The sequence below is a fragment of the Chrysochloris asiatica genome, unplaced genomic scaffold, assembly GCF_000296735.1.
Source record: "Chrysochloris asiatica unplaced genomic scaffold, ChrAsi1.0 scaffold00054, whole genome shotgun sequence".
In the NCBI taxonomy this organism is placed as follows: domain Eukaryota; kingdom Metazoa; phylum Chordata; class Mammalia; order Afrosoricida; family Chrysochloridae; genus Chrysochloris; species Chrysochloris asiatica.
Window position 1 is genome coordinate 4088175 of NW_006408572.1, and position 6151 is coordinate 4094325.

A 6151-nucleotide genomic window follows, 5' to 3' on the forward strand; every position below is an offset into this window, starting at 1 on the left:
GAGTGAAAGTTTACAGGGCAGATCACCAGTTTTACATTAAACAAATCATAGACTTTGTTTCTTTACAATTATTATAATTGCCTCCATGTACCATCGGTTAACAGTATTTCTCTCTATTCATTTTAGCGCTCTCTTTTTTTAAACACTCAGGCATATATAATAATTACACCACCAAAGGGCACATTCTGCGAGCCTGCCTCCAGGCCGCCAGCTTTCAGTGTTCTAATTCCATGAATCTAGAGTCCTCAGCTGCTCCCTCTCTCCACGTACCTATCTCTGCCTCCATCTCTTGTGTCACTGCTTCTCTGGATGTTGTTGTTGTTGTTAAGCACTGTGGAGTTGGTTCTGACTCATAGTGACCCTGCACAGGGTTTCTGAGGTTGCAAATCTTTATGGGAGCAAAAAGCTTCTTCTTTCTTCCACGGAACAGTTGGTAGTTTTATACTGCTGACCTCGAGGTTAGCAGCCCGATTCATAACTACTATGTCACCACAGCTCCTTGCTTCTCTGGATAGGGTCCTTATTCTGCTTGTGCTCTTCTCCCTTGATGGTCCTAGGGTCCTTTGTTTCTGGACTGTAAAATTAACGACTCCCCCGTTTTTGTTACAAAACTTCTACCTTTACAATTGTGACAGTCGCAATTAGTCATGATAACTATTACTCACTATTGACTCATAAGACTCTTATTCCCATCTCTTTTTACCAGACCCATCTAGACAAGATGAAAACTATTCAGTGAGGACTCTATCTTCCCTTGCACACTTTTAAACTATACTCACTCTTGAAAACTTGTAAGCCAGTCACTTTGTGCCTTTATCGCCCCTTCATTTTAGGTAGCCAATGTCTAAGTTGCCAGTCCCTACCTATCCTGTATACAGAGGAGGTAGGATTGACACTTGATGTGAAGGCTCCTTCCCCCTCTGTTGGTATTTTGAGCTACTGCCTCCATGTGTGTAGGTCAAGTTCATCAAATTGTAGCAATTTATCCTCATTTCCTTTATCAAAAACTTTTTTTTTTTATCTTCCTCTAGTTGAGTTCTGATTATCAAGCCATTGAGGCTAGGTTAAATGGATATTATCTGCCAATTTGAGTGTGCGTCTCCCCTCACTTCATATCAGGTGAATGCTTCACTCTCAGCTCTAGCCCTCAGTGGCTATGTCCTTGTCTATGGCCTCAAGTGTCCCTAGGTCTCATCACACTTTAGACCAGCCAGCTCTTCCTCTTCTCTCTTTCATATACAGGTCAACGGGAATCAATGGAACGTGGTTTATATACAGCTTTCTTGACCTTTCTTTCAATCCTTTAAAAGTATCTAAATATCATTTTCTCAGGAGTATTTTCTGGCTCTATATTTTGATCACTTGTTTAGCCACTCTGACTTGTTTCTTTAAGTGAACTGAAATTGTTGTCTCTAAGACATTGTAGTGTTATTGTATTTGTATTTAATTGATGATTGTATGTTGGTGTGCTCTTAGGCAGTCACCCCCTGCATCCTGGTGCATGTGTTAGAGAATGGAAGTGTGTGCACAGTTCTCTGTTACTGTTTGTGGCACTGTTCACGGTGAGTCTGGCTGCTCTGTACTGTTAGCTAATGTTGCTCAGGTGGTACAGGAGCTGGTAGTGACTCTCACCCAGTGTGTGGGGCTACAGGAGGTATGGTTGTGGCTGGGTTATATGGGCACAGTTGTTGTCTCCCATTGGGTAAGGAAGAAGAAGAAGAAGAAGAAGAAGAAGAAGAGGAAACAACAGCAAAAAATGGAGGAAATAATAGAGGTAAAAAGAAAACAACAGATAGCAGGAAGAAAAAAGAATACCATCACTTAAAAGGGAAACAAGGGAAAGGCAAATAAAGTGGAAAGGGAAAGATGTGAGAGAAAAAAAAAAAAAAGAAGAAGCACAATAAACAAAATTAAGGAGAGGGGAGAAGAAAAGAGAAAGAGATAAGATAGTAAAGAAAAATAATGAGAGAAAAAAAAGAAGGAAAAGGGAAAAAGAAAAGTAAATAAGATGAAAGACAAGGGAAAGGAGAGAGAAGGAAACAAAGGAGAGCAGAGACTAGACCCAGAGAAGAGAAAACTAGTGGGCATGGTATGTGGTATGAGTTAGTACAGTCTACCAGCCAAGGAGCTTGCAAGCTGGTAAGTGGAGGGGTGAAAGGGTGGCGTGCCAGATACTGGATGGAGTTCCTGTAGGCTTAGATGTTTTCTACAATCAAGGCACCTAATCTAGAATTAGTACTTACAGACTCTAGTCGTGGTTGAGTTCAGGGGCTTTGTTCCAAGAGGGATCTCTTCAAGACTCAGAGGACCATTAGGAGCCGGGTGGCTGATTATGGGAGTTCCTGCTCATCCAGGAACTCACAATGGCAAAGCTTTGAAATCTGACAGAGTTGGGATTGTACAGGGAATGGGTGAGGCTGTCCATTCTTCTAGTCACCAGGAGGATGTGAGGAACAAGGGAGAATTGCACATTCCTCTTCACCAGCCATTGTCAAGAGTGTGTCTGTTATCAGGTTAAATGCTGCTTGCAAAAGTTCAAAATGGTCATGCTGTTTCAGACTAGCCAACAGTTCACCTGTCTGTCCCCTCAGTTTTTTCTCCTAGTCAGTATTCAATCCATGTCTCTCTCCTTTCCTCTGGTACTTAGGGTTTCAGGATTATCATCTGTTTCTGCATCATTTGGTCTCACTTATCTTTGTTGTAACTACCAGCTGTTCTACAGGAGAAAGATGAGGCTTTCTGCTCCTGTAATGATTTACAGCCTCAGAAACCCTGTACAGGGTCTCTATGAGTCAGAACCGACTCCACAGCACACCACCACCACCATCTTTGTTGTATAGGGTATGTGTAGCTTGTCTACTTATTACTCCATCTTTCCAGAAGTCTCTCCCATAAAGACTTAGAGACTTGGAAAGTCTATATATGGTCACTATGAGTTTAATTGATTGACTGACAGTGGGCTTGTTATTTTTTTGATTGATCTGTTACCTATCTATCATCTATCTCTACATCAATATTGCCTATTATCCAGAAATCCCACTCATGAGCATGTATCTCAGAGAAAATTTCTCAAGGTTCATAAAGAAACATGGACCAGGCTAGTCATCACAGCATTATTGGTGGCAGCAGGAAAAGAGCTGTTCATCATTGAGGAGTGGACACATAAAATGTAGAGGATACATACAGTCAAATACTAGTATGTAGAAACATGCTTTAGGTAAGTAGACCGGTGATAGGTCTTGTGACTTTAAAATTGTGACTATTACAAATACACAGACTCACCCTGAGAATAAAAGAGGGAACATTCATTTGTGTGTCCACAACACAATTTTAGTAAATCTTAGGAAGTAACAAAAGTGTCTTTATCATCTAGTGCTATTATAACATTGGACTATTGGTGTGCTACTGTGGGATAAAGCACCAGACCACAATGTTGGTTTGAACCACAAAATTGGCTATTTAAACTCACCAGCCACTACTTGGAAGCCAGGATGGGGAGCCTTTGTCTCTAATACATTGGACATATCATCATGTGGGGCCAGTCTCTGAAGAAGTATATGGTGTTTGGTAAAACGGAGGGTCTGAGAAAAAGAGGAAGGAGTATTATTAGCACAGAGTCAGCAGCAATGGGCTCAGGGATTGTGAGGTTGGCCTGGGATTGCACACTGTTTTGTTCTGTTGTGCATAGGGTCACTATGAGTCAGTACTGACTCAATGACACCTAACAACAGTAACAACAACAACAAAAACAGAAATACCACATAAGTGAATGGTTTTAACAAAAGAAATTTATTCTCTCATAGTTTAGGAGCCTAGGAGTCTGCAGTCAGGGCACCAGCTCTTTGGGAAAGCTTTCCTTCTATGTGGACTCTGTGGGAAGGTCCTCATCTGCTTTCAACAACTGTGGATCTAGCTTTACTTGGAGATCTCCATGTGTCTTGGCCATCCCCTGAGTGTAGAAGTCTAGACACTTCCCAGCACAGGGACTCTGGGTCATAAGGACTTGCTCCATTCCCAGCTCTGCTTTCTTGGTGGTAGTAGGTCCATCTCTTTCTTGTCTTACCTTTCTCCCCTAAACCTCCAAGTGCAGAAAATGCATATTCATACATATAGTCCCTGTGAGTTATTTGCTTCTTCCTTTAATCTCTTGTAAGATAAACAGATGGTGGGAACCTCAACCCAGGGAAACTCCTTTTACATCATATCAGGGCTGTGACCTATATTATATTGTTATGTTTTTGTTAAGTGCTATCGAGTCAGTTCCAACCCCTAGCGAACCTGTATAAGGTTTCCAAGGAGCAGCTGGTGAGCTTGAATGGCCACCACGTGGTTCAAACATACTTTGAAATCCAACACATAAATATATCTCACTCTAATTCCCTTAAATAAGTTTAAGGTGGATCATACCAAATCACATCATGAGGGATCATTACATAATTGCCAAACCACTGAGAATCATGATGCAGCCTAACTGACACATACTTTATGGGGATACAATTCAATCCATGATGCATCACACGTGTGTGTATTTAACTAAAAAATTACACTTACAGCTGAGACACTTTTAAACTTGTAATTCCATCCCATTTTCTCTCTCTCCAAAAGTAACTACTATCATGATTTTTTTTGCTGATCATTTTCATATGTTTTTATATTTTTACTAAAAAGCTATTCATCCATAAAACATTTGGTATTTTCTTTGGATTTAAAAATGTTATGGGTTGTGGAAGGATGATCCTTCAGATTCACAGTCTTCCCTTCTCTCTCCTGTCTGTCAGCCCTACTCTCTGTCTTTCTAGAATGATCTCCTAGTCAGAAGGAGAAATGACACACTCAGCAAAATCAAGACTATTATTTCTATATTAGGAGGGTTGGACCCAACAATAACAACAGTGGAGATGCTGGTGATTTTATGGTCACATTCTGATGGGAAGGAATTTCAAAGTATGATTTTTGTCTCATTTTCATACTCATCTTTCACTTTCTCCACACTCGTCTTTGACCAAATGGGCAATCCGAAGTTTGATATCCATAATTCTCATAGCCATTGTAGTCTCCCATTCTTTCATCTTGCACCTTCCCTCATTTCTATCATTCTTTTCACCCTTTTCTCTTACCATCTTATCCTGTTGCACTCTGTATCTTCCTATTTTATCTTCATTGTTCTATTTCCAATCTGGTCTTACCCACCACTGTTGTATCTTTCTTCATTTCCCCATTTAAATTAATAATTTCAATAAATTGACAGCCAAGAAGTGACTATGGAGAAACCAAGTCCAGAGACACTTTTAGGAATGAGAGAGGGTAAAATACAGGGACAGTATAATTGCAATGAGAAGAAATTATCCTTCTAAGGGGGACTGGAGAGAAGACATGTCAGGATGGAATGGGTTGAAAGCTGGAGAAATATTAAGATGAGGAAATGCTATAGGATGGAACTGTACTGAAATACTGATAAGGGGAAACTAGAAAGAGGCATCAATCCCAAGGACTATATTAATAAATATTCATTTTCTGTGCTTGGAGGTTTTGGGGAGAAAGGTAAGACATTGGAGAAGATGGTCATACTGGGGATTCTACACAAAAAAATACTGAGTATTCACTTAAAATATAAAGCTTGTGCTTTCAAAGAACAGGCCAAGTGTCATATGGAAGCAAAAGACATGGCAGAGGAGCTGTAATATTTCTCTTTTGAGCTTAAGATGCATCTTATATGCATCAACATAGTTTTACTTGGTGACTGTATTTCTCTATATACCTATCTACCCACCACTAAACATCCGGTGAGATTAATATGTAGCAATGCATAGAAGGAGCTGATTTTCTTAGAGGTGGAAGATGAACAGGAGAATGAAATAATAATTAGTACTGGGTCCAGGGTTTAAAAACAACACTCTGCAATTTGATCTGTAGGAAATTTTAAATCCGCATCAGAAAGAAATTTTAGGGTAATCGTCTCATTAACAACCTGCGATATGCAGATGATACAACCTTGAAGAGGACTTGAAACATTTACTGATGAAGATCAAAGAACACAGCCTTCAGTATGGGTTGCATCTTAATGTCAGAAAAACAAAAATCCTCACCACTGGACCAATAAACAACATTCTTATCAGTGGAGAAAAGATTGAAGTTGGCAAGGACTTCATTC